This window comes from Scyliorhinus torazame, chromosome 24 (assembly GCF_047496885.1).
Source record: "Scyliorhinus torazame isolate Kashiwa2021f chromosome 24, sScyTor2.1, whole genome shotgun sequence".
Lineage (NCBI taxonomy): Eukaryota > Metazoa > Chordata > Chondrichthyes > Carcharhiniformes > Scyliorhinidae > Scyliorhinus > Scyliorhinus torazame.
The window spans coordinates 52,012,482-52,033,179 of NC_092730.1; the positions used below are offsets into that span (position 1 = coordinate 52,012,482).

Consider the following 20,698-nt stretch of genomic DNA (forward strand, 5'->3'; position numbering starts at 1 on the left):
AACCGGGAGAGTGAGTGAACCAGGGGAGTGAGTAAACCAGGAGAGTGAGTAAACCAGGGGAGTGAGTAAACCAGGAGAGTGAGTGAATCAGGAGAGTGAGTGAACGAGGAGAGTGAGTAAATTAGGGGAGTGAGTGAACCGCGAGAGTGAGTAAATCAGGGGAGTGAGTAAATCAGGGGAGTGAGTGAACAGGGAGAGTGAGTGAACCGGGAGAGTGAGTGAACCGGGAGAGTGAGTGAACCAGGGGAGTGAGTAAACCAGGAGAGTGAGTAAACCAGGGGAGTGAGTGAACCAGGAGAGTGAGTGAATCAGGAGAGTGAGTGAACGAGGAGAGTGAGTAAATTAGGGGAGTGAGTGAACCGCGAGAGTGAGTAAATCAGGGGAGTGAGTAAATCAGGGGAGTGAGTGAACAGGGAGAGTGAGTGAACCAGGAGAGTGAGTGAACAAGGGGAGTGAGTGAACCGGGGGAGTGAGTGAACCGGGGGAGTAAGTGAAGTGGGGGTGTGAGTGAACCGGGGGAGTGAGTGAACCGGGGGAGTGAGTGAAGCCGGGGAGTGAGTGAAGCCGGGGAGTGAGTGAACCGGGGGAGTGAGTGAACCCGGGGGAGCGAGGGGACCGGGGGAGCGAGGGGACCGGGGGAGCGAGTGAACCGAGGGAGCGAGTGAACCGGAGTAAACCAGGGGAGTGAGTGAACCAGGAGAGTGAGTGAACCAGGGGAGTGAGTGAACCAGGGGAGTGAGTGAACCGGGAGAGTGAGTGAACCGGGGGAGTGAGTGAACCGGGGGAGTGAGTGAACCGGGGGAGTGAGTAAACCGGGGGAGTGAGTAAACCAGGAGAATGAGTGAACCAGGGGAGTGAGTGAACCGGGGGAGTGAGTGAACCGGGGGAGTGAGTGAACCGGGGGAGTGAGTGAACCGGGGGAGTGAGTGAACCGGGAGAGTGAGTGAACCGGGAGAGTGAGTAAACCGGGAGAGTGAGTGAACCAGTGGAGTGAGTGAACCAGGAGAGTGAGTGAATCAGGAGAGTGAGTGAACCAGGGGAGTGAGTGAACCAGGGGAGTGAGTGAACCAGGAGAATGAGTGAACCAGGGGAGTGAGTGAACCAGGGGAGTGAGTGAACCGGGGGAGTGAGTGAACCGGGGGAGTGAGTGAACCGGGAGAGTGAGTGAACCGGGAGAGTGAGTGAACCGGGAGAGTGAGTGAACGGGGAGAGTGAGTGAACCGGGAGAGTGAGTGAACCAGGGGAGTGAGTAAACCAGGAGAGTGAGTAAACCAGGAGAGTGAGTAAACCAGGGGAGTGAGTAAACCAGGAGAGTGAGTGAATCAGGAGAGTGAGTGAACGAGGAGAGTGAGTAAATTAGGGGAGTGAGTGAACCGCGAGAGTGAGTAAATCAGGGGAGTGAGTAAATCAGGGGAGTGAGTGAACAGGGAGAGTGAGTGAACCGGGAGAGTGAGTGAACCGGGAGAGTGAGTGAACCAGGGGAGTGAGTAAACCAGGAGAGTGAGTAAACCAGGGGAGTGAGTGAACCAGGAGAGTGAGTGAATCAGGAGAGTGAGTGAACGAGGAGAGTGAGTGAACGAGGAGAGTGAGTAAATTAGGGGAGTGAGTGAACCGCGAGAGTGAGTAAATCAGGGGAGTGAGTAAATCAGGGGAGTGAGTGAACAGGGAGAGTGAGTGAACAGGGAGAGTGAGTGAACAAGGGGAGTGAGTGAACCGGGGGAGTGAGTGAACCGGGGGAGTGAGTGAAGCGGGGGTGTGAGTGAACCGGGGGAGTGAGTGAACCGGGGGAGTGAGTGAAGCCGGGGAGTGAGTGAAGCCGGGGAGTGAGTGAACCGGGGGAGTGAGTGAACCCGGGGAAGCGAGGGGACCGGGGGAGCGAGGGGACCGGGGGAGCGAGTGAACCGAGGGAGCGAGTGAACCGGAGTAAACCAGGGGAGTGAGTGAACCAGGAGAGTGAGTGAACCAGGGGAGTGAGTGAACCAGGGGAGTGAGTGAACCGGGAGAGTGAGTGAACCGGGAGAGTGAGTGAACCGGGGGAGTGAGTGAACCGGGGGAAGTGAGTGAACCGGGGGAAGTGAGTGAACCGGGGGAGTGAGTAAACCGGGGGAGTGAGTAAACCGGGAGAGTGAGTAAACCGGGAGAGTGAGTGAATCGGGGGAGTGAGTGAACCTGGGAAGTGAATAAACCAGGTGAGTGTGTAAACCACAACAGTGAGTAAACCAGGTGAGTGTGTAAACCAGGGGAGTGAGTAAGCCCGGAGGTGGAACAGTGATTTCCACTGCTGCCTCACTGTGGCAGGGACCCGCGTTGAGTGACTGCCTGTCTCGCGTTTGCATGTTCTCCCCGTGTGTGTGGATGGGTTACCTCCGGGTGCTCCGATTTCTTCCCACAGGCCATAGATGTGCAGGTTTGGTGGGTCGGCAATGCTGAATTCCCGCTGTGTCCAGGGGTGTGTCGGTTCAGTGGGGTTACGGGTTTATGGGGATAAGGCGGCGAGTGGGCGGAGCTGGGGTGCTCTTTCAGAGGGTCGCTGCAGACTCGATGGGCCGAATTGCCTCCTTCACAGTGTAGTAATGCTGTGGTTCAGTGAAATGGTAGTTTGCAGAAAGTGTGAGTTTGAGGGGCTGAGTGACAGAGTAATAACAAACAAGCTGCAGGCAATGACTGCAAATTGAATCTCTCATTGGGACAAACACACAGCTACAAAGGTGATTGGTTGAGCCCGAGGGCGCAGGGCCACTTGCAGCCACACACACAGTCCCCCCAACACGGGCTCTAGAGGAGGTTTTGCTCCACATGTGATGACAGTGAAATGGGGAATACTCCCATTGATTCTCAATGCGGAATTGCTGCGGGGATCTGCGCATGCCCGGTGAACCACGCCCCAGAGACGTCACTCTGAGATTAAGCGCATGCGCAGCCGCTCCCCTAGACATTCTCCATTTGGTCAGTGAGTGGAATCGCTTTGTTGAAGCTGAGGGAAATGTCAATGTCAGGGCCCAGGTCAGCGAGGAAACAGCGTTCTCATTGCAGCAGCACCTCCATCTGGGAGTGTGAGCAAAGAGGCTCAGAGATCATTACTGACTCGGGGGGAGTTCAGGGAGAATCGGGCGCTGTTTGCAAGAGGCGCAGCGGAGCACGATCTTGTTCCGGGACTTGGAATGAGCGGGGGGGGGGAAGGGAGAGCTCTTTTTGGGCCTGGCTTATTTGTCTGATTCTGGGATAGGATTCGTGGAGTATTTTCTTTCTTTTACTGATTATCAGTTGAAAGAATAGATTGATCTATCATTGGCCTCATCTGACCCTAACTTACATGAAATTTGTTTTCTTCTTCCTAGTTCAACAGATGAAAAGAGGAGTTCCAAGATGATTATGATGACTCCTCAGCAACGTGAATGTGCAGCCGTCTCCTTCTAACTGACTGTAAGTACAATATTAATGCAACATTGCAGAGACACAGACACATCAGCTCCACCGTCACAGAGCAGAAGCAGTCAGATTCGCAGAGACCTCAAGTCCCAGATAAACATGTCCAATCCAACAGTCCTCATTATCCAATTGAAGAAATTCAAGTAAATCTGGACTTCTGGAGAAAATGTAAATATTATTTACAGATACACGAGAGGACAGGTGGCATAATTTTTCACAATTCACCCCTACTCTCTCAAGTAATGTTGGATCAACTTTTGACAACAGCGTTTCATCTGTAAAGTAATCAGTATAGTATTAATTAGGCTATAGATTCAGCAATCAATGTGCAAGTATCCACTGGCAGTTTTTTGTAACTTTCTTAGTTTAAAATATATCAGAAGCAAAACACTTGAATAAGGCATTAACAGAAAAATGATACATTGAAATAGTTCTCCAAAGGGACACTTATCAAATTGTAAGGCCATCCTTCATTCTCACAAGTTGTGAACCTTTGATACAAGTGGAAGGTCGGATAGTACAGCTTATTGAAAAGGGCCAAATTAATCATAAACTTCTACCGAGACACCTCGCAAAACAAAATATTAAATTCCAATCCAAATATCTCACACAATCTCAGATATAATGGTACAGTGTCATTCTCATGAACCAGACATGGAAATAGATCATTTAACATATCAATGTTATCACTAAAAGTAATAATGGAGGATCAATACTGAACAGAATGTTCACCCTTAACTCACAAAACAGATATTGACAAGTACAGAAAATACAGTAAAATCTTGCACATCAGAGAGGTGGACAGACTGAGATTACCTGTCCTCTCATGTATCTGTAAATAATATTACAGACGGAGATTAAACCCAGAATCCCATAACAGAGACAGACAGCTACAAATGCAAGCACAGAGAGAGGAGTTAGAGAATCAAATTAATTTTTCCCCTCACACTTATAACAGAGACAGACAGCTACCGTGGAAAACACACTCTCACACATTCAGACACCAACAACTGAGCAAGAAGCAGTAAAATATGCCATATATCATAAATAGACAGTGAGGGTAAAACACACACTCACGTTTTCTCATGCACATGCTCACTGACAAGTAACTCAGCAGGAAGCACTATATATGCAGTATATATCACAGGGACTCTCACACCATTAACTGAGCATTAAGCAGTAAAATATGTCATATATCGCACACATAAACAGAGAGGTTTATACACACTCACTCACACTCTGTCTCTCACACACTCTCACACACCCACGCACTGTCTCTCCCACACACTCACAAATCAATAACTGAGCAGTAATCAAGAATATATTAATTGTATATCACAGAGAGACTGTGAGGTTAATACACACTCACTCACACACTCTCTCTCACACACACACACACTCTCCCTCTGATACACACACCAGTCACTGAGCAGTAATCAATTAAATATGTGATATATACCACAGAGATAAAGTGAGGGTAAAACATGCACTCACTCTCTCACTCACACTCTCTCACTCAGTCAGACAGCAGTAACTGAGCAGTAAGCTGTAAAATATGTGTTATGCATCATGGACAGTGAGGGTAAAGCGCACACACTCACATATTTTAACTCTCACACACACACACTCACGCTCTCTCTCTCACACTCTTGTTCCTTCTCTCACAGACTCTCTCTCACACACACACACATACACACCAGTCATTGAGCAGTAAGCAGTTAAATATGCGTTTTATATCGCAGAGGGACAGTGGGGGTAAAACACACATTCGCACACCAGTAACTGAGCAGTAAAATATGTGTTTTTTATCACCGAGACAATGAAGGTAAAACACACACACTCACGCAGACTATTTCTCACACTCAGACACTCCCAAACACACAGTGGCACATTCTCTCACACACACACTCTCATATTCACATACTCTCATATTCACACACTCTCACAACAGTAACTGAGCAGTGAGCAGTAAAATATGCATCATATATCACAGAGACAGTGATGGTCAAATAGATTCTCACTCTCATTCACACACACTCACCACACACCCCAGTAACTGAGCAGCAACAGCAAAATATGTGTTATATATCAAAGAGAGACAATGAGGGTTAAATACACATAGGCTCACTCGCTCGCACACCCACTCTCTCTCACGCTCGCCCACTCTCTCTCACGCTCGCCCACTCTCTCTCACGCACACCCACACTCTCTCACGCACACCCACACTCTCATGCGTGCCCACTCTCTCTCACGCACACCCGCTCTCTCTCACGCACACCCGCTCTCTCACGCACACCCGCTCTCTCTCGCGCACACCCGCTCTCTCTCGCGCACACCCGCTCTCTCTCGCGCACACCCGCTCTCTCTCGCGCACACCCGCTCTCTCTCGCGCACACCCGCTCTCTCTCGCGCACACCCGCTCTCTCTCGCGCACACCCGCTCTCTCTCGCGCACACCCGCTCTCTCTCGCGCACACCCGCTCTCTCTCGCGCACGCCCGCTCTCTCTCGCGCACGCCCGCTCTCTCTCGCGCACGCCCGCTCTCTCTCGCGCACGCCCGCTCTCTCTCGCGCACGCCCGCTCTCTCTCGCGCACGCCCGCTCTCTCTCGCGCACGCCCGCTCTCTCTCGCGCACGCCCGCTCTCTCTCGCGCACGCCCGCTCTCTCTCGCGCACGCACGCCCACTCTCTCTCACACACGCACGCCCACTCTCTCTCACACACGCACGCCCACTCTCTCTCACATACGCAAGCCCACTCCCCTCTTGCACACACACCAACTCTCTCTCACGCACACCCACTCTCAAACATATCAGTAACTGAGCAGCATAAACTAATATATGCCTTATGTATCACAGAGACAATGAGGAGAAAAATTCTTGGAAGTGCAGGGTCGGATTAGGACAAGTCAGCATGGATTTAGTAAGGGGAGGTCGTGCCTCGCAAACCTGTTAGAGTTCTTTGAAGAGATAACAAATAGGTTAGACCAAGGAGAGCCAATGGATGTTATCTATCTTGACTTCCAAAAGGCCTTAGATAAGGTGCCTCACGGGAGACTGCTGAGTAAAATAAAGGCCCATGGTATTCGAGGCAGGGTACTAACATGGATTGACGATTGGCTGTCAGGCAGAAGGCAGAGAGTTGAGATAAAAGTTTCTTTTTCGGAATGGCAACCCGTGACGAGTGGTGTCCCGCAGGGTTCAGTGTTGGGGCCACAGCTGTTTTCTTTATATATTAACGATCTAGATGACGGGACTGGGGGCATTCTGGCTAAGTTTGCCGATGATACAAAGATAGGTGGAGGGGAGGTAGTATGGAGGAGGTGGGGAGGCTGCAGAAAGATTTAGACAGTTTAGGAGAGTGGTCCAAGAAATGGCTGATGAAATTCAATGTGGCAAGTGCGAGGTCTTGCACTTTGGAAAAAAGAATAGAGGCATGGACTATTTTCTAAACGGTGACAAAATTCATAATGCTGAAGTGCAAAGGGACTTGGGAGTCCTGGTCCAGGATTCGCTAAAGGTAAACTTGCAGGTTGAGTCCGTAATTAAGAAAGCAAATGCAATGTTGTCATTCATGCAAATGCAATGTCGTCTTTTAAAATCTTTCCTACTTCAAGACTGCGACAAAAACAACTTTACACCTTGGTTTCGATAAAACTAACTTTGTCTTTATTGACCAAAGTCTGCATGCAGATGGCTACAGGTTAGAGAGAGAGAGAGCTGTTAAGGTAAACCTGCTCATTCTTTCTCAAGCTCGCAAAGACATGGAGAAAACGTTCAATATTTATACAAAAGCTGTATCATTTTACAAAAACAGACCTTGTTCAAAAATGTCAATACAGTCATAACTTCTGATCAAACATGTTGTCATGGAAAGACCCTGACTCGGCTTATTTGCAGTATTTTGTCTTTAGAGGGTTTAAGACGTGGTCCTATTTTGTTTTTACCTCTGCCCTCATGATGCCTTGACGCAGATGAACCTAGGACATGAGGAGGTTGTGTTATTAGGACATTCCTAGATCGTGGCTTTGTTATCAGGTTTTAATAAGGTCAGGCACTATTTTCCCTCTTCTGGCCTTGTATGATACAATTATGTGGATTCTTAGCTTTGTCTAGTTTGTCAGGGTCTGATCTTGGCACTTAGCTGACACAGCTGTCCTACACTTGGTTACATGAATTGGCTATTTTTCCCATCATGCTATTGCTGAGTTTGTACACTTTAACATTAAGAGGCTTGGAATATAAAAGCAGGGATGTACTTCTGAAGCTTTATAAAGCATTAGTTAGGCCCCATTTAGAATACTGTGAGCAATTTTGGGCCCCACACCTCAGGAAGGACATACTGGCGCTGGAGCGGGTCCAGCGGAGATTCACACGGATGATCCCAGGAATGGTAGGCCTAACATACGATGAACGTCTGAGGATCCTGGGATTATATTCATTGGAGTTTAGGAGGTTGAGGGGAGATCTAATAGAAACTTACAAGATAATGAATGGCTTAGATAGGGTGGATGTAGGGAAGTTGTTTCCATTAGCAGGGGAGACTAGGACCCGGGGGCACAGCCTTAGAATAAAAGGGAGTGCTGTACATTTCTTTGTTCTTTGAAGTGTAGAAGATTGTAGTTTAGTCGGGCAGTATGGTCGGCACGGGCTTGGAGGGCCGAAGGGCCTATTCCTGTGCTGTACATTTCTTTGTTCTTTGTTCTTTGGAGTCACTTTAGAACAGAGGTGAGGAGAAATTTCTTCAGTCAGAGAGTGGTGGGTCTGTGGAATTCATTGCCACAGAGGGCGGTGGAGGCCGGGACGTTGAGTGTCTTTAAGACGGAAGTTGATCAATTCTTGATTTCTCGAGGAATTAAGGGCTAAGGAGAGAGAGCGGGTAAATGGAGTTGAAATCAGCCATGATTGAATGGTGGAGTGGACTCGATGGGCCGAATGGCCTTACTTCCGCTCCTATGTCTTATGGTCTTATGATCTTAAAACTGACACCCACACACACTCTTCTGCTCACACTCTCTCTCTCACACACACACACCGTTAACTGAATATTACAAGGTTTTAGACATCACTGAGAATCTCACACACACTCTCTCACTCACGCACACACTCATAAACCATTAACTGAGCAGTAAGCAGTAAAATATATGTTATGTACCAGAGAGTGACAGTGAGGATAAAGCACCCACTCATACACACACACTCTCTCACACACACCAGTGAGCATCATATATCACGGAGAAACAATGAGGGCAAATCACACCTTCACACTCTCCATACAGGCACTATCTCTCACACACACTCATGCTCTCTCACACACCAGTCACTGAGCAGTAAGCAGTTAAATATGCATTGTATGTCTCAGGGGGATAGTGAGGGTAAAACACACTCTGGCCACTCTCACATACTCACACACTCCAGCAACTGAGCAGTGAGCAGCAAAATATGTTGTATATGATAGACAGACAGTCAGGGTAAAACACACACTCGCACACTCTCCAACACCTGTTACTAAGCAGTAAAATATGTTATATATCACAGCGATGATGTGGAGATGCTGCCGTTGGACTACGGTGAGCACAGTAAGAAGTCTTACAACACCAGGTTAAAGTCCAAAAGGTTTGTTTCGAAGCACCACCTGTGGGACTTGAACCTGGTGTTGTTAGAACATAGAACAGTACAGCACAGAACAGGCCCTTCGGCCCTCGATGCTGTGCCGGGCTTTGTCCGAAACCAAGATCAAACTATCCCACTCCCTGTCATTCTGGTGTGCTCCATGTGCCTATCCAATAACCGCTTGAAAGTTCCTAAATGTCCGACTCCACTATCACAGCAGGCAGTCCATTCCACACTCTAACCACTCTCTGAGTAAAGAAACTACCTCGGACATCCCTCCTATATCTCCCACCCCAAACCTTATAGTTATGCCCCCTTGTAACAGCTACATCCTCCCGAGGAAATATTCTCAGAACGTCCGCTCTATCTATCCCCCTCATCATCTTAAACCTCTATTAAGTCGCCTCTCATCCTCCTTCACTCCTATGAGAAAAGCTCTAGATCCATCAACCTTTCCTCATAAGACCTACCCTCCAATCCAGGCAGTATCCTGGTAAATCTCCTCTGCACCCTTTCCAATACTTCCACATCCTTCCTATAATAAGGTGACCAGAACTGCATACAATACTCCAAATGTGGTCTCATCAGGGTCGTGTAAATTGCAGCATAACCCCACGGCTCTTAAACACAAGCCCCTGTTAATAAACACTAACACGCTATAGATCTTCTTCACGGCTCTGTCCACTTGAGTGGCAACCTTCAGAGATCTGTGGACATGAACCCCAAGATCTCTCTGTTCCTCCACATTCCTCTGAACCCTGCCGTTGACCCTGTAATCCGCATTCAAATTTGTCCGACCAAAATGAATCACCTCGCACTTATCAGGGGTTAAACTCCATCTGCCAATTTGCGGCCCAGCTCTGCATCTTATCAATGTCTCTTTGCAGCCTACAACAGCTCTCCACCTCATCCACTACTCCATCAATCTTGGTGTCATCAGCAAATTTACTGACCCACCCTTCAGCCCCCTCCTCCAAGTCATTGATAAAAATCACAAATAGCAGAGGACCCAGCACTGCTCCCTGTGGTACACCGCTGGTAACTGGTCTCCAGTCTGAAAATTTTCCATCCACCACCACCCTCTGTCTTCTATGTGATAGCCAGTTACTTATCGAATTGGCCAAATTTCCCTCGATCCCATACCTCCTTACTTTCTTCATGAGCTGACCATGGGGAACCTCATCAAAAACCTTACTGAAATCCATGTATAGTACATCAACTGCTCTACTTTCATCTGCACACTTCGCTCCTCAAAGAATTCAATCAAATTTGTGAGGCAAGACCCTTCACGAATCCTTGTTGACAATCCCGGATTAAGCTGCATCTTTCCACATGGTCATTAATCCTATCCCTCAGGACACTTTCCATGAACTTATCGACCACCAAGGGCAGCACGGTGGCACAGTGGTTAGCATTGCTGCCTACGGCGCTGAGGACCCGGGTTCGAATCCTGGCCCTGGGTCACTGTCCGTGTGGAGTTTGCGCATTCTCCCAGTGTCTGCGGGGGTTTCACCCCCACAACCAAAAGATGTGCAAGTTAGGTGGATTGGACAAGCTAAATTGCCCCTTAATTGGGCAATCTTTCCAAATGGTCATTAAACCTATCCCTCAGGACCCTTTCTACTAACCTACCGACCACCGAAGTAAGACTAACCGGCCTATAATTACTAGGGTCATTCCTATTGCCTTTTTTGAACAGAGGAACAACATTCGCCACTCTCCGGTCCTCTGGCACTATCCCCGTGGACAGTGAGGACCCAAAGATCAAAGCCAAAGGCTCTGCAATCTCATCCCATGCCTCCCAAAGAAACCGAGGATATTTCTCATCTGGCTCAGGGGACGTGTTGCCCCTCAGATTTTTCAAAATTCCTCATAAATCTTCCCTCAGAACATCTACCTCCTCCAGCCTACCCGCCAGTCTCACACACTCATCCTCAAAAACATAGCCCCTCTCTTTGGTGAACACTGAAGAAAAGTATTCATTCAACGCCTCTCCTGTCTCTTCTGATGCCACACAGAAGTTCCCACTACTGTCCTTGACCAGCCCTAACCTCACCCTGGTCATTCTTTTATTTTTCACATAAGAGGAAAAAGCCTTGGGGTTTTCATTGATCCGACCCGCCAAGGACTTCTCATGCCCCCTCCTAGCTCTCCTAAGCCTTTTTTTAAGCTCATTCCTTGCTACTTTCTAACCCTCAAGCGACCCTACTGAACCTTGTTTTCTCATCCTTACATACGCTTCCTTTTTCCTCTTGACATGACATTCAACCTCTTTTGTGAACCATGGTCCCCTCACACGGCCATTTGCTCCCTGCCAGACAGGGACATACCTATCAAGGACACGCAGTATTTGTTCCTTGACCAAGCTCCACTTTTCATTTGTGCTTTTCCCTGACAGTTTCTGTTCCCATCTAATGCTTCCGAATTCTTGCCTAATCGCATCATCATTACCCCTCCCACAATTATTATTATTTTTAAAAAAATAATTTTTATTAAAGGTTTTCATAAAATATCAATAACAAAATGAAAAAGAAACCCAACAGGGTTAAGTACAAAACACAGTCCAGAAAAACAACCCTCCATATCCCCCTCCCGCCCTGTACATAAATAATAAATTAACATTTACACCCTGACTTAATACAACAAGTATATCCAACCCCTCAGACTCTCCAGTGTAAATAACAAAAACAAAAAAAATAAAGTGAACCCCCCCCCCCCCCCGCCCGAGTTGCTGCTGCCATTAACCAATGTCTACCGCTCTGCCAGGAAGTCTAAGAACGGTTGCCACTGCCTAAAGAACCCTTGTACCGACCCTCTCAAGGCGAATTTCACCCTCTCCAACTTAATAAACCCCGCTATATCGTTGATCCAGGTTCCACGCTTGGCCGCCTCGCATCCTTCCACTGAAGAAGAATCCTTCGCCGGGCTACCAGGGATGCAAAGGCCAGAATTCCGGCCTCTTTCGCCTCCTCTGCCCCCAAATTTTGAGGGCAGCCACCACCACCGGGCTCATGGTATACCTCCTTGGAGGGAGCGGCAGCGGTGCCGTTGCCAGCGCCCCCAGTCTCGTACCCACACAAGATGCCGTCTCCAGCCTCTTCCATGCGGCCCCCTCCATCACCGACTTGCGCACCATCGTCGCATTGGCGGCCCAGTAGTATCCACAGAGGTTGGGCATCACCAGTGCCCCCCTATCTCTCCTCCGCTCCAGGAACACCCTTCTCACCCTCGGGATCCGTCGCGCCCACACAAACCCCATTATACTCCTGTTAACCCGCCTGAAAAAGCCTTCGGGATAAACACTGGGAGGCACTGGAACAGGAATCAAAACCTTGGGAGCACCGTCATTTTGATTGACTGCACCCTACCCACCAAGGACAGCGGCAACGCGTCCCACCTCTTGAACTCCTCCTCCATTTGCTCCACCAGCCTTGTAAAGTTAAGCCTATGCAGGGCCCCCCAGCTCCTGGCCACCTGGACTCCCAGATACATGAAGCTCCTCTCCGCCTTTTTTAGTGGGAGCTCGCCAATCCCCCTCTCCTGGTCCCCTGGATGAACTACGAACAGCTCGCTCTTCCCCATGTTGAGGATGTACCCCGAAAAGTCCCTGAATTCCCTAAGAATCCTCATTACTTCTGGCATTCCTCCCACCGGGTCCATCACAGACAGCAGCAGGTCGTCCGCATAAAGTGACACCCTATGCTCCTCCCCACCACGCACCAACCCCCTCCAGTTCCTTGACTCCCTCAGTGCCATAGCCAGGGGTTCAATCGCCAGTGCGAAGAGCAGGGGGGATAGGGGACACCCCTGTCTCATCCCTCGGTGCAACCGAAAGTACTCTGACCTCTTCCTGTTTGTGGCCACACTCGCCATCGGGACCTCATACAACAGCCTAACCCACCTGACAAACCCCTCCCCAAACCCAAACCTCTTCAGCACCTCCCACAGATACCCCCACTCTACCCTATCGAAGGCTTTCTCAGCGTCCATCGCTACCAGTATTTCCGCCTCCCACTCCCTCGCCGGCATCATGATAACGTTCAAAAGCCTCCGCACATTCGCGTTCAACTGCCTCCCCTTCACAAACCCCATCTGGTCTTCATGGATGATCTGCGGCACACAATTCTCAAGGCTAAGACCTACGCCAGCACCTTGGCATCTACATTTAGCAAGGAAATCGGTCTGTAAGACCCACACTGCAGGGGATCCTTGCCCGCTTCAGGATCAAGGAGATCAGTGCCCGGGACATCGTCGGGGGCAAAGCCCCCTCCTCCCTTGCCTCATTGAAGGTCCTAACTAACAGCGGGCCCAACAGGTCCAGATATGTTTTCAAGAATTGGACCGGGAAACCGTCCGGCCCCGGTTCCTACCTTGCCTGCATGCTTCCTATCCCTTTGATCAGCTCCTCCAGCCCAATTGGGGCCCCAAATCCCGCCACCAGTCCCTCTTCCACCTTTGGAAACCTCAATTGGTCCAGGAAGCGGCCCATCCCTCCCTCCCTCCCGTGGGCTCGGATCGGTACAATTCCTCGTAGAAGTCCCTGAAGACCCTATTGATGCCCGCTCCACTCCGCGCCCCCCCCCCCCCCCACTGTCCTTAACTTAGCTGCGTCCTGCTTCTGAAGCTGATGTGCCAGCATCCGGCTTGCCTTTTCCCCATACTCGTAAATCGCCCCCTGGGCCTTCCTCCACGGCACCTCCGCCTTCCTGGTGGTCACCAGGTCGAATTTGGCCTGGAGGCTGCGCCTCTTCCTCAACAATCCTTCCTCGGGCTCCTCCGCATACCTCCTGTCTACCCTCACCATCTCCCCCACCAGCCTCTGTCCCCACTCCCTCCGCTCCTTGTGGGCCCTAATGGAGTTCAGCTCTCCCCTCACCACCGCCTTCAGTGCCTCCCATACCATCCCCACTCGGACCTCCCCATTGGCGTTGGTCTCCAGGTACCTCTCTATACTTCCTCGGACCCACTCGCTCACCTCCTCGTCCGCCAACAGCCCCACCTCCGAGCGCCACAGCGGGCGCTGGTCCCTCTCCTCCCCCATCTCCAAGTCCACCCAATTCGGGGCGTGGTCCTAAATGGCTATTGCCGAATACTGAGTATCCTCTACTCTCGCTATCAACGCCCAACTCGAGATGAAAAAGTCGATTCGGGAATAACCCTTATGGACATGTGAGAAGAATGAAAATTCCCTAGCCCCCGGCCTTGCAAATCCCCAAGGGTCCACCCCTCCCATCTGGTCCATAAACCCCCCTCAGCACTCTAGCCGCCGCCGGCTTCCTACCCGTCCTAGACCTGGAGCGATCCAGTGTCGGGTCCAACACCGTGTTAAAGTCTCCCCCCATTATCAGGCCCCCCACTTCCAAGTCTGGGATCCGACCCAACATACGCCGCATAAAACCCGCATCGTCCCAGTTTGGGGCATACACATTGACCAGTACCACCCTCTCTCCCTGCAACTTACCACTTACCATCATGTACCTGCCGCCATTATCTGCCACAATGCTCGACGCCTCAAACGACACCTTCCTTCCCACCAAGATCGCCACCCCTCGATTTTTGGCATGCAGCCCCGAGTGAAACACCTGACCTACCCACCCTTTCCTCAATCTTACTTGGTCTGCCACCTTCAGGTGTGTCTCCTGAAGCATAACCACATCCGCCTTGAGCCCCTTCAGGTGTGCGAACATGTGGGCCCGCTTAATCGGCCCATTCAGTCCCCTTACATTCCAGGTTATCAGCCGGATCAGGGGGCTACCCGCCCCCCTCTCCCGCCGACTAGCCATGGCCCCTCCTTGGCCAGCCACGTGCCCACACCCCACACCCGGCCCGTTCCCCACAGCGGCATACCCCCGTCTAGTCCCCCCCCACCCCCACTCTCTCCAGCTCCTCCTTGACCATAGCAGCAGCTCGATTTCCCCCCCCCACTCAACCCCCCTCCCCCGGTTAGGACCCATCCTAGCTGATTTACTCCCCCCATTGCACTTCTGCAAGTCAGCTGCCTCCTGCTGACCCCGGCCACTCCCGCCTCTCCTTCGACTCCTCCCATTGTGTGGCACACCCTCCTCTCCCGTCCCCATCCATAGGCTCTCCCCCTCCCCCTTCTGTTCTAAGCGCGGGAAACAACCCTCGCTTCCCCGCCCCGGCCCCGCCCCCTCCAGTCTTCAGCGTGGAAAAAAGCCCGCGCTTTCCACCTACCAGGCCCCGCCTCCTCTGACGCAGCTCCTTTTACAGGCCCTGTCCCCTCACCCCTGACTCGGGCCTCCCCCACCCCCGCGGGGCCCCATCTCACCTTCAAGAGCCCCCCCCGACCAACCCAACCAAAACAGTGCCCAACCCGCCCCAGCCACCTTCTCCGACCCAAAAGAGAAAAAACACAAAGAAAAAGAAACCCGGAGCAATACAAAAGCCCCCCCCTCGAAACAAAAATAAACATAGCATATCAACCATAGTCCCCAATCGCCCGTCCCGACCCTCAATCTGTGTCCAACTTCTCGGCCTGAACAAAGGCCCACACCTCCTCCGGAGACTCAAAATAGTGGTGCCGGTCCTTGTAGGTAACCCACAGTCGCTCCGGCTGTAACATGCCAAACTTCACCCCCTTCCTGTGCAGCACCGCCTTCGCTCGATTGTACCCGGCCCTCCTCTTCGCCACCTCCGCTCTCCAGTCCTGATATATCCGAACCTCCGCGTTCTCCCACCTGCTGCTCCTCTCCTTCTTGGCCCACCTGAACACACACTCCCGATCGACGAACCGATGGAACCTCACCAGCACCGCCCGCGGAGGCTCATTAGCCTTGGGCCTCCTCGCCTGCACTCGATGGGCCCCTTCCAGCTCCAGGGGCTCCTGGAAGGACCCCGCTCCCATCAACGAGTTCAACATGGTGACCACATAGGCCCCCACGTCCGGCCCCTCCGGGAGGCCCAGAATCCGCAGATTCTTCCACCTCGACCGATTCTCCATCTCCTCGAACCGCTCCTGCCATTTCTTGTGGAGCGCCTCGTGCGCCTCCACCTTTCCTGCCAGGCCTAAGATCTCGTCCTCATTGTCAGAGATCTTTTGTCGAGCCTCGCGGATCGCCAGCCCCTGGGCCGTCTGTGCCTCCAGCAGCTTATCAATCGACGCCTTCATCGGCTCTAGCAGGTCCATTTTATTCTCTCTGAAGCAGCGCTGGATACCCTCCTGCTGCTCTTCCGCCCACTGCATCCACGCTGCCTGGTCTCCGCCCGCCGCCATTTTGTCCTTCTTCCCTCGCACCTTCTTCGGGTCCACCACCACCTTTTTTTTCACCCCGCTCCTAGTTGAAGCCATATACTGACGGGGAGCTGTTGTAGACTCCTTCCCACACCGGGAAACGTCGAAAAAGTGCCGTTGGGGGCATTGAAAAGAGCCCAAAAGTCCATTTTTGCGGGAGCCGCCGAATGTGCAACTTAGCTCCGCATAGCCGCAACCGGAAGTTCCCCCCCTCCCCCAATTATAAACCTTGCCCTGCCGTATGGCCCTATCCCTCTCCAGCAAGACTTCTTGCTGTTTTCACAGAGGGACAGTGAGGGTACAACACATGCTCACACGCGCTCTCCCCACACACACACTCTCTCTCACACACACGCCAGTTACTGAGCAGTGAAATATGTTATTTTTGATAGACTGACAGTGAGGATAAAACACTCACACACCTGTGACTGAGCAGTAAAATATGTTATATATCACAGAGAGACAATGAAGGTAAAACACACACTCTCTCCCCCCACACACTCACACTCCTGCAGACTATTTCACACACTCCCTCACACAGACTGACACACTCACTTGCACATGCTCCCTCACACACACACTCTTTCATATTCACACTTTCTGATACTCACAATCTCTGACACAACAGTTACTGAGTAAAAAGCAGTAAAATATGCATCATCTATCACAGAGAGACAATGATGGTAAAACACACGCTCACTCTCTCATACACACACCAGTAACTGGGCAGGAACAGGAAAATATGTGCAATATATATAAGAGAGATAGAGGGTAAAATGCAAACATGCTCACACACACACATGCTCACACACACACATGCTCACACTCACACATGCTCACACTCACACATGCTCACACTCACACATGCTCACACTCACACATGCTCACACTCACACATGCTCACACTCACACATGCTCACACACACACATGCTCACACACACACATGCTCACACACACACATGCTCACACACACACATGCTCACACACACACATGCTCACACACACACATGCTCACACACACACATGCTCACACACACACATACTCTCTCATGCTCTCACACGCGCTCGCTCTCACACGCGCACTCGCGCTCTCACACGCACTCGCTCTCATGCATGCGCTCGCTCTCACGCACGCGCTCGCTCTCACGCACGCGCTCGCTCTCACGCACGCGCTCGCTCTCACACACTCGCTCGCTCTCACACGCGCGTTCGCTCTCACACGCGTGCTCGCTCTCACGCGCGCTCGCTCTCACACACATTAATGCGATCACTCACACTCTCTCACACACATAAACACACACTCACTCATCAATAACTGATCAGTAAGCAGTAAAATACGTGTTATATATCATAGAGTGACATTGAAAATAAAACACACGCACACACACTCACATTCTCTCACTCTGACACACCAGTAACTGAGCAGGAAGCAGTAAAATATGCATTATATATCACAGGGACATTGAGGATAAAACACACACACACTAACTTAGCAGTAAACAGTAAGTATGCGTTCTATATCACAGCGAGATTGGGAGTCTGACGAACAAGGCAGATGAAGTGAGAACATGGGGTTATGATGTATTTGCTGTCACTGTATCACGGTTGGGAGAGGGGAAGGATTGGGATCTCAATATTCCAGGATACAGGATCTCCAGGAGAGATAGGGCAGGAGGTAAAAGAGGAGGGAGTGTCACAATTTTGATCAGAGAATGAATTACAGCAGTAAGGAGAGATGACATCTTAGAAAGCTCTTCAACTGGATTGGATTTTGTTCATTGTCACGTGTACCGAGGTACAGTGAAAAATATTTTTCTGCGAGCAGCTCAACAGATCATCAAGTACATGAAAAGAAAAGGAAATAAAAGAAAATACATAATAGGGCAACACAAGGTACACAATGTAACTACATAGACACCGGCATCGGGTGAAGCATACAGGGGTGTAGTGTTAATGAGGTCAGTCCATAAGAGGGTCGTTTAGGAGTCTGGTAACAGCGGGGAAGAAGCTGTTTGAGTTTGTTTGTGCGTGTTCCCAGACTTTTGTATCTCCTGCCCGATGGAAGAAGTTGGAAGAGTGAGTAAACCGGGTGGGAGGGGTCTTTGATTGTGCTTGCCGCTTTCCCCAGGCAGTGGGAGGTGTAGATGGAGTCAATGGATGGGAGGCAGGTTCGTGTGATGGACTGGGCTGTGTTCACGACTCTCTGAAGTGTCTTGCGGGTTTGGGCCGAGCGGTTGCCATACCAGGCCGTGATGCAGCAGCTAGGATGCTTTCTATGGTGCATCTGTAAAAGTTGGGAAGAGTTAATGTGGACATGCCGAATTTCCTTAGTTTGCTGAGGAAGTAAAGGCCCTGTTGAGATTTCTTGGTGGTAACGTCGATGTGGGTGGACCAGGACAGATTTTTGGAGATGTGAACCACTAGGAATTTGAAACTGCTAACCATCTCCACCTCGGCCTCATAGATGCTGACAGTGGTGTGTCCAGTTCTTAGCTTTCTGAAGTCAATGACCGGCTCTTTAGATTTGCTGGCATTGAGGGAGAGGTTGTTGTCGCTACACCACTCCACCAGGTTCTCGATCTCCATCCTGTATTCTGACTCGTCATTATTTGCGATTCGGCCCACTATGATCGTATCATCAGCAAACTTGTGGATGGGGTTGGAAACAAATTTTGCCACGCAATCATGTGTGTACAAGGAGGATAGTAAGGGGCTAAGTAGGCAGCCTTGCGGGGCCCAGATATTAGAACTATACTGAAGCCAAATGGGAAGAACTTAAAAACCAAAAAGGAGCAATCACATTGCTGGAGTGTTCCATTGGCCCCCTAACCATCCGAGAGAAATAGAAGAGTGAATATGGAGGCAAATTTCAGAGAAGTGGAAAAGTAATAGGGTTGTGATAGTGGGAACAGTGGGGGATCGCAACTTCCTCAATATGAACTGGGGTAGTCATAGTGTGAACGGTTTAGAGGGAGCGTAATTCTTAAAATGCATCCATGAGAACTTTTTAAGCCAGTACGTAGAAGGACAGACAAGAGAGGAGCGGTCTTGGACTTCATTTTCAGTAACGAAGCTGGACAAGTGGTTGAAGTATCGTTGGGGGAGCATTTTGCAGACAGTGATCATAACTTCATTAGATTCAAGATAGTTCTGGAAAAGGAGATGGATGGACCTGAGATCAAAGTTCACAAATGGAGGAAGGCTGATTTTAATAAGATCAGATATGATTTGGCCAGAGTTGATAGGGAGCAGACACCATTCGGTAAATCTGTGACAGAACAGTGGGACACATTCAACAAGGAAATAGGGAGAGTACACGGCCAACATGTTCCAATCAAGAAAAGGGTGGGACCAACAAATCCAGTCAACCATGTATATTGAGGGATATACAGCGTTGGATAAGTAGAAAAGGGGAGGCTTGTGGCAGATATCTAGGGCTCAAAACAGCAGAAGTGCTAGAGGTGTATCGAATGTGCAAGAGGGGACTTAAAACGGAAATGAGGAGAGCAAAAAGGAGACATGAAGATAGAACATTACAGCGCAGTACAGGCCCTTTGGCCCTCGATGTTGTGCCGACCTGTGAAACCACTCTAAAGCCCATCTACACTATTCCCTTATCGTCCATATGTCTATCCAATGACCATTTGAATGCCCTTAGTGTTGGCGAATCCACTACTGTTGCAGGCAGGGCATTCCATGCCCTTACTACTCTCTTAGCAAAGAACCTACCTCTGTCCTATATCTATCTCCCCTCAATTTAAATCTAAGTCCCCTCGTGCTAGACATCACCATCCAAGGAAAAAGGCTCTCACTGTCCACCCTATCCAATCCTCTGATCATCTTGTATTCCTCAATTTAAAAAAAAAAAAAAAAAAAAAAAAACATTTTGTGTACCCTATTCATTTTTTACAATTAAGGGGTAATTTGGTGTGGCCAATCCACCTACCCTGCACATCTTTGGGTTGTGGGCGCGAAACCCACGCAAACATGGGGAGAATGTGCAAACTCCACACGGACAGTGACCCAGAGCCAGGATCGAACCTGGGACCTCAGTGCCGTGAGGCAGCAGGGCTAACCCACTGCACCACCGTGCTGCCCTATTGTATGCCTCAATTAAGTCACCCCTTAACCTTCTTGTCTCTAACGAAAACAGCCTCAGTCCCTCAGCCTTTCCTCATAAGATCTTCCCTCCATACCAGGCAACATGCTGGTGAATCTCCTCTGCACCCTTTCCAATGCTTCCACATCCTTCCGATAATGCGGCGACTAAAATTGCACGCAATACTCCAAATGCGGTCGCACCAGATACTGAAAGGATACTGGCAGGTAAAATAAAGTTGTTAAGTTGTTCTAAAAGTACATTAAAGGTAAAATGATAACTTGGGGCAGAGTAAGGCCCATGATGG

At 50.2% G+C, this 20,698-nt stretch overlaps 1 protein-coding gene across 3 annotated transcripts in view; it reads left to right on the plus strand.

Moving 5' to 3' along the window:
* Positions 1 to 3,337: 3,337 nt before the first annotated feature.
* LOC140400060 (histone H2B-like) overlaps positions 3,338 to 20,698 on the plus strand; it is a 67,317-nt gene continuing 49,956 nt past the window's right edge. For 2 of the 3 annotated variants that reach the window (XR_011938020.1, XM_072489542.1), the window contains exon 1: positions 3,344 to 3,423. The gene's annotated coding sequence lies outside the window, so the exon portion shown is untranslated. Of the gene's footprint in view, positions 3,424 to 20,698 lie in introns of all 3 variants that reach the window. The other variant, XR_011938019.1, reaches the window with a different exon arrangement.